This window comes from Ruditapes philippinarum, unplaced genomic scaffold (assembly GCF_026571515.1).
Source record: "Ruditapes philippinarum isolate M1 unplaced genomic scaffold, ASM2657151v2 ctg10597_1_1_1_1, whole genome shotgun sequence".
Taxonomy (NCBI): domain Eukaryota; kingdom Metazoa; phylum Mollusca; class Bivalvia; order Venerida; family Veneridae; genus Ruditapes; species Ruditapes philippinarum.
In genome coordinates this window covers 12,960-22,500 of record NW_026859903.1, presented here as the reverse complement: position 1 = coordinate 22,500, position 9,541 = coordinate 12,960, and positions in this window count along the sequence as shown.

The window sequence follows — 9,541 nt, the reverse complement described above, 5'->3', positions numbered from 1 at the left end:
TTGCATCATTGTTGCTATTTTTAGAAATTGCGTCAATTTTTTATTTTTAGAAGTTATGTCATTTTTTTCTATTTTTAGAAATTGCGTCATTTTTTTCTATTTTTAGAAATTGCGTCATGTTGCTATTTTAAGAAATTGCGTACTGTTGCTATTTTTAGAAATATGCTTAATGTTTCTATTCATATATATACAAAATATATAAACAAAACTAATGTGACAAGACAGACCAACTAAATTTATAAAAAGGAAACGTCAATATAAAGTAAGTAAGTAAGTAAATTATTTATTATTGTGACATGTGCATAGTCAAATACAAATAACAATCGTATATGTGTACAATTATAGCACCCGGCCAAATGGGCCTATAAGTCACCAATGTAATGATTTCATAATGCATCACATAAAACATAGAATGTATAAATCATGGTATAAACAAATATAAAGTGTAACCTGATTCTGGTTAATGCTTACAAACAATATTTCAAGGGCTTCAAACGTTTAACGTTCTATATGGAACTTTTTATTATTATCATTGTCATTATTTTTGGATATCACAGTTTTTTGTTTTGTTATGAATAAATTCGGTTTCGCCTACACATAAAGGCAGCAACAATATATTTAGACATTTTACGAGGATATTTTGTCATTAAGTGTTCGAGTTTGTGTTCGGTCACTAGGTTTACAAATGAAATGTCTGTTAATAAGTTGTCAAATACAGTATTTCTAACATTTGAATATAAACTGCATTCTAGTAAGAAATGTGTCTCTGTTTCTATGGCTCCGGAATTACACAGTGTACAGTGTCTATCTTCTACAGATTCGCCGACATATCGACCTGTCTCTATCCGTAAAGGTAAAATGCCAGTCCTGAATTGAGCTAATAATGACCTTTCATTTTTCTTTAAGTTTAATAATAAATATTCCTCAGTTTTAAATTCCCTTTTGAACAGTCTGTATGTTCTTAATTTTGGTAAGTTTTGAATGTCTCGAGCCCATATGTTTGAATAATAACTATTAATGAGAGTTTTTGCTTGAGAGAGATTGACCGGGAATAAATGGTCAAAGTTATCATTCAATCCCAGTGTGTACATAACTGTTTTTAAATCACTGCACCAATTATTTGAGCACTGTCTATAGTCTGTTTCAAACAATTTGTATGTCAGTCTGTTAGTATCCATACACACTAATCGATTCCAGAGGCGTAACATAGAGGTCCATCTACGGTAACGGCTGGGTAACCAGCCTGTGTCTCCAAGCATGGCAAGTACGGGTGTGAATCTATGAACGCCCATGAAATATCTCATTGCGCGATTTTGGATATTATCTATCTGTTGGAAATGTTTATTCCCCCAAACAGACGCACAGTAGTCAAGTATTGGTATAACACATGAGTTGTAAAGTTTTTCAAAAGATTTAAATCCGAACTCTTTGTAGTTGTGTATTTTTGTTTATAATGCTACCTAATGCACGACCGGCTCCTTTTGCTAAAGCATCACAGTTGTTAGAAAAATCATGTTTTTCGTGGAATATTACGCCTAGGTATTTGTAAGCCTCGACGGTTTCTAGCTCGTTGTCACCAATTCTGAATGTGAAATCTGTTCGTTGCGCCCGTCCTTTTCTGAAGTGAATACATTTTGATTTACTAGTATTTATTAGAACGCGCCATTTCTTACACCAGTCATGAATAGTGTTTAACATTGTCTGTAATTTTTCTTCAGAATCTGAGATCAAAACTATATCGTCTGCGTACATAAGTAGCGATACTTTAATATCATCCATAGGCACGCCAAGGTCAAGGTCTTTAATTTCTTCTGCAAGATCATTGGCGAAGATGGAAAATAGTGTCGGTGATAATGTACAGCCCTGCTTGACCCCTGTGACACAGTCGAACCAGTTAGTCATTTTCTGATTTATTCTCACACACGAACTGGAGCTAGCGTATATGCTTTTTATAGAATTATACATCTTTCCGTCTATGTTGTTGTTAAGAAGCTTGTATAAAAGCATGTCTCTGTCTATGTAATCGAAACAACGTTTTAAGTCAATAAATGCCGTAAACACCGATTTATTGTTGCGTATAATACTGTTAAGAGAAAACACGTGGTCCTCACAAGATCTTTTAGAGCGAAATCCATTCTGTTCATCAGCTAGTATATTGGCACCTTCTAGATATTCTGTCAATCGTTTGTTAAGAAATGCACTATATAGTTTACTTATACAAGATAACAGGCTTATTCCACGATAATGCATTGGTACTCGTGCGTCTGATTCTGAGTTTTTGATGATTGGGCAAATAACAGATTTTCTCCATATTGACGGTATAATGCTGAAGTCGAATATCATTTGAAATAAATGTTGTAGAACTGAGATAATTACCGGATACTTAAGCACGTCGTACGGAATACTGTCTAAGCCGCAAGCAGAACCCAATTTCGCTTTATTGACAACAAATGCACACTCTTCCACTGTGATGTTCGTATTTAACGTATGATTTGGTTCATAGAGGGGATCTGCAATATTCATTTCTAGTAGATGCTTATGTAGCTTGGCACGATTATAATAATCCTCATCAAAATCGTTATCATCCTGTGAATTATACAAGTTCTGAAAATCCTGTCTCCAGCGCTCGAAAACAACGTGCTCGTCACGTATGACTGATCCCAGACTGTCCACTATTTCAATAGGAATGTCTTTACGTTTTTGGGGACCCAAGTTTTTAATCTTGCGCCAAAACTCATTTGGATCATTTGTTGACATATGTTCAATTTCAAATGCTTTTGACTGTCTATATATACGTTCACATTTTTTGAGCTCTCTGTCGAAAATATTTCTAGACGAAACATATTCCATTCTCAAACGTGATCTGAGTTGCCTATTATCACGGCAGTTTAAATATTTATGCTCATTTTCTCTCATTGTATTCCAAAGAGTATTTAAATTATCATCCCAGTATGGTTTCCGTACTTTGTGACGTCGGGATGTACCCCGAGAGGATCCATATTTTGGGATTCTTTGATTCATTTCATGTTTAATTGCTTCACATAACTGTTCATAAATTGAGTCTACGTCCATTTGTGTTTCTCTTGATCGTTCAATTTGTGTAATTACGTTTATCATTGCCAGTCTGCTTGTTTCACTATTCATAAAATCTATCGGTATACGCCTTAAGTTAAACCTTGCTTCGCTGGGGGTCTCGACTGTTATACTTGTTTGATCGTAACTGTAATTATAGTCCGTTTCAAGTTCAAAAACTAGAACACTGTGGTCTGGTATACGGGATCTACTTGCAAGTAATCCATGTAGGTAATGAGTGTCAATTATCGACTGTGTAGGTATTACTTTGAAATTTTTACAGTACTGTAATACATATATGTTCAAACCTTTCTATGTTTGCGTTTTGAAAAAGTAAAAAGTCGAGCGTTGCCCCCGCCCGGCGGTGGCTCTTGTTCATTATGCCGTTTTGAGCTTTCTTTAGGGATTCTTATTTTATAAACATGTGTACATGGAATTGAAAAAAATAAACTCTGTTCTTTCAATGTGACATTACAGTAAACATTTGCACAAAAATAAGCTACGAAATCTTTACCAAATTCACAGAATATAAACATGTTTTAGAGCATTATAATGTCTTACAACTTTCTAAATATATGTGAGAGACCTGATAATAAGTATGTCAATTCAAAATGCTTCTGACATTGGTTATTGTAAGATTGTTATTTTAAAACTTTGATTTGTTTTGTATTTTCAGCATTATGTGTATTCCTTCTTCCAAGAAATGGGCAGATTCACAAGAGGCTTCAATTAATCCAAGAACTGACATTCATGTGGAATTTTCTGTTATTATGATATAAACAACATCATAGACTACAAAATGGGTCCTAAACTAACATAATGTGTCACATCGGATTCATGAAAAATATAAATGGAGAAATTTTGCATGTATACAAATACTGAAGTCACCTAGTGTAATGACGTCCAGCAATTGTTTGAAGATACTGGTATTTATAAAATATATAACAGTTGATATTAACATTACTCTTCCAAACTTAGGACTCCAGCTAATCATGAGATGATTAGTTAATAGTTAAACTAAATGAGTACCTGACACTTAGTTATTACCAGAAAGTTGCAGTCATTGTATTGTTTAAAAAATGGATATACAACTCAGACAATTCAAGGCATGAAATTAGCCTACTTGTGCAATATTACGTTATATTAACTCTCAGGAAAATTTATTTAGTGCATGTATACATATATATTTGTATAGAATTTTACTGTATTATTATTTATATTCATATATAATATGTAAATATCCATTTATGTAAAATAGAACTGCAAGCCAAGATTTGTACAAAAATAGTTTTAAGTTAGTTTGTTAAAAGAAACATTATGTCCAACCATGTGTATGTAGTGAGTTAGTAAGTTAGTTTTATTTTAAAAAACATACTGTCATTTCAGCTCAAATTGGCAATCACTGTCACTTAAAAAATTGGACATGAATGTCCGCATTAATGTGAAAAATTATATTTTTGTGTTATCTTTAAAATCATAGTTAATGCTTATGAGTTGTTTATGGAAATTAATCAGTGTTATAATAACAAATAACCAATATACATGTACATAATTTCTTTAGACAAATTGAATTAAGATTTATTTCCATTCATACAATGTATGTTGAAGTTTTTAATATAGAATTGTCACTAGTATTACACAACAGCTTATCAAGTTGTGTTTCTATTCAAAGTTACAAAAGTATTGTTGTCTAATATGTTTTAATAAGAGAATGCTGAGGTGAAGTTTGAATTTGGTCATTGTTGATTTCTGGCAGAGATATGCCCCCTTAATAAGATATTTTTATGTATAATGTTGAAATCGCATGTGCAGGTATTAAACATGTCAAGTTAAATATTCAAATTTGGTCCAATGAGATATCTGATTCTTGAACTAAGAAAAAAAAAGAGAAAAAAGTTCAGTTAATCCTCTAACTTTTGTAGAATGAATGACTGAGATTGACATTGCATGTGCTGGTATTTTACCAGAAAATACAATCCAAGTTCTGATTTGGTCATGGTCCGGTGTTTTTGACAGTAGCATCCCATGAACTTGGAAAATATTTTAAAAAATCACAATATCTAATAATTATCTCTGCTACAAGTATGCAATATGCAATTTGCAAAAGGTAGATTAACACTTAATAGTTTCAGGGCCTTAAACTGTATATAAAATGGTTTGTGTTGACATTAAATACTTAAAGGGCCTTGCACTTAGAATGAAAAATATGGTTGTGCAAACAAATTTGAAAATAAGTATTATTATAACATTTAAAAATTTGGCTGCATTCAGGGGCATTCGTGGCATTATGACACATATATTGTTCATTTTACTGTTGCAAGACCCATGGTTTGTAGTGAAATATAATACTGTCTACTAGACCTACACAAAAGTTATGCTCATGTGATTGCATGTTGCCTTTGTCGTGTATTATACAGTCCTAACTAAATGAAAACGTGTACATAGACAAGTGCTAAAACATTCTACTATGACACATGAAAACACATGGCACTTTTATTGGTACTTTTATTTGTTGTTGGCACTTTTATTTGTTGTTGCTCTATAAACAACATCACCTCTTCAACATGAATGTTAATTTTAACCATTAAAGTCTAAGGAGAAATCTTCAGGTGCCTTAAACGAAGATATTAAAATGGATTTAGTCTGATGCATAAATCATATGATATGGAAATGTAGTATAAAATAGGAATGAAAAATAAATTTTTGAAAAATAATTCCTTTAATAGAAACATACTGTCACAATGTCATTTCAACAATATATTTAAGCTCTTATAATTATTGTATAAGATTTGCATTTTGTTACATGATTTATAACAAGATTTGTATCTGTTGGCATAGTTAAATGCAAGATTTGTATTTGTGTACATAAACAAATGTAAGATTTGTATTTGTGTACATGTTATTTACTACATTGTATAAGATTTGTGTTGTGTACATAATGATTTATAGAAGATTTGTATTTGTTTTTTTTAAGATTTGTATTTGTGCACATATTATTTACTGCATTGTAAGATTTGTGTTGTGTACAAAGAATGATTTATAGAAGATTTGTATTTGTTTGCTTTATTTTCTTTAAGATTTGTATTTGTGTACATATTATTTACTACATTGAATAAGATGATCAACATGCTTTACAGAATATTTTTTTTGTGTGCTCGATTTTCTATAAAATTTGTATTTGTGGACTATAGCTTACTATTAGATTAGTATTTTTTACATTATTTACTATCGGACAGGGACTTTGTATTCTTACATGTAAGAAAGCTAACCAGCTATCTTATGAAATGCCGGTGATTCTACTCAGGTGCCTATTTGTACCTGAAACAATTAACAGAATGGCACCTGAGGTCGTCCTCTACCAGTAAGACTGGTCATATATATACTGAGTTTGGTGTGGCCTTATAACCCAAACAAACAAACAAACAAGCACTATTTACTATAAAACTTTTATATGTATGTACATGATTTACTCTGAGTTTTGTATTTGTTTACTTGACAATCTATAATATTTATATCTGTGTATAAGTTTTACAACATGAATAAGATTCATATATTTGTGCACATGATTTACCTTAGGATTTATATTTGTCTATATTATTTACTGTACAAACTTTACCATGAAAGTTCATGTAAATAATAAGGAGAATTGGTGCTTTAATGACCATTTGAAATTTGAATTGTAGTAACTTATATTATGTTGTTTCCCCTGAAACATTTAATTATGATATGCAATGAAGTTATTAAGACAAAGTACATGGTTTTAAAGAAAAGACTGAAAAGCATGTTCAGGTGCCATGATGCTGTATGGTCATTCAATTTTAATGTTTTCAAACAGTCTTATTGACACATATACCAAAATTATAATAATAATTTATTACTTTATTATGCCTAGCTGATTGATTTTACCATGCAACAAGAAAACTAAGTCAAAGCTTTACACCTTATCCTGCGCTCAAACCAAGTTGGCAGATTATAATGGAATTCAGTAACAACAGTCATTGGGTGGACTATATGAAAATAGTTGTTTTGGTCTGCTTAACATTATATAAAATATATTTTAATTTTCATTCTATTTTTAGCTCATTTGTCACATAGTGACATGGTGAGCTTTTGTGATCGCTTTATGTCCGGTGTCCGTCCGTAATCTTTTACTTTAAACGACATCTCCTCATAAACAACACAGCCAATTTCATCCAAACTTCTCATGAATGTTCCTTTGGTAGTCAACATAAAAATTGTTCAAAGAATTTAATTCCAAGCAGAACTCTGGTGTTGCCATGACAACCGAAAGAAAAAACTTAAAATACCTTCTCTTAGAAAACGCAAGAGCTAGAGGTTAAATATGTGGCATGAAACATCACCTAGTCAGTGTCTACCAAGTTTGTTCAAATAAATGCCCTGGGTCAAAATTGGCCCTGCCCCGGGTTACAATCATTGATTTACCTTATTTGTATATAGTTAAAACTTAAAATACCTTCTTTTAAAAACCCCAAATAGTTAGAGCTTAAATATTTAGCATAAAAGATCTTCTGGTGGGTGTCTACCAAGTTTGTTCAAATAAATGCCCTGGGGTTAAAATTGGCCCCGCCCCGGGGTGTCATAGATTTTCCTTATTTGTATAGTAAAAACTTAAAATATCTTCTTTTAGAAAACTGCAAAAGATAGTGTTTAAATATTTGGCATGAATCATCATTTTGTCAGTGTATACCAAGTTTGTTCAAATAAATGCCCTGGGGTCAAAATTGGCCCCGCCCGGGGGGTCATTGATTTTCCTTATTTGTATATAATAAAAACTTAAAAACCCCAAATAGCTAAATATTTGGCATAAAACATCACCTAATCAGTGTCTACCAAGGTTTTTCAAATAAATGCCCTTGGGTCAAAACTGGCTCGCCCCGAGTGGTCATTGATTTTCCTTTATTTGTATATTATAGTAAAAACTTAAAATATCTTCTTTTAAAAACCCAAAATAGCTAGAGCTTTGATATTAAGCATGAAACATCTTCTAGTGGGGTTTTACCAAGTTTGTTCAAAAACAAGCCCTGGTGTAAAAATTGGCCCTCCCGAGGGGGTCATTGATTTTAATTATTTTGTATAGAGTAAAAACTTAAAAAATCTTCTTTTAAAAACCAAAAGAGCAAGAGTGGAGATACTAAGCATGAAATATATTCTAGTTAGTGTCTACCAAGTTTGTTTAAATAAAAGCCCTGGGGTCAAAATAAGCCCCTCCCGGGGGGCCGGGGGTTATTGTTTTTTCGTATATGTATATTGTAAAAGCTTAAAACAATCTTCTTATAAAACCCCCAAAAAGTAAGAGCTTAGATATTTATCATGAAACATCTTCTAATGGCTGTATACCAAGTTCGTTCAAATAAAAGCCCCTAGTATAAAATTGGCATTGGCACAGGGGCCTTTATACAGGTGAGCAATTTCATGGCCATCGTGGCCCTCTTATTATATTAAGACCGTACGTTTTACCATGAAAAAGAATATGTAATATTAACTTTTCTGTAATAATTCTCCTTAAATGATGATAAAATCAATATGATTTGTTTTTCATATTTAAAGTAAATATGTCTCCAAAATTTTTTGGAAGACCTTTTGTTTTAATAAAACTTAATAGGAATAATTATTGGGGATAATAGGAATAATTATTGGGGATTGTACACAAAATAATTAAGATTAAAACAAGATGGCTTCATAAGCTAAATAATGATAAGAACAACCTCTAGCTGACATAGCTTGTTTTACCATTTGGCAGCATCTTATAATTAATCATTGGGCAGACTTTGATATAACTACACGAGAATACTTTTCTTTTGCTCTTTTAACATACATAAAAGGTTTGAAGTGGATCATGTCGTCTACCAGACCTTAAAGTACAACAATTGTTTTCCAAATGATTGAAATAACTCAGAAGTTTTCGTTGAGACTGGAGAAAAAAGGATTCTTGGAAAGTATTGTACAAAACAGGTTATTATTTGTACTGTTTATAACAGTTAACAATTTTACTGTACAAAAACAAGTGTACTGTCTGATGAGCGAAGGTATTTTCCTCTTGAGTGGTTGACTTTGGTTGGAAATTAATTACTGAACTATTGTTGTATTGTTGCTTGAGTAAAAAATGATTATTTCTTTCCTGGGCAAAATATATCCAAGATTTACTGTATTTTATTATCATTGTTATTATAATGTTATTATTATGTATAAAACATATGATTTTGTATGTTTGCATAATGATTGTTTTAAGATACTATCTATAATAAATCGATACTATCTATAATAAATCAATAAATCAGTGTTGACACAATGTTATTTGCTTTTATTATTCCACTGTTTACACCTATTTTCCATATATTTATGTCAAAATGACAGTTGTGTGCCTTAAATGTTACCAGAGCTATTTTCCTGTTCAGCACATTGAAAAGGTTATGTTTGGCTATTGGTTTTGTACTATTGTCATTTCTTT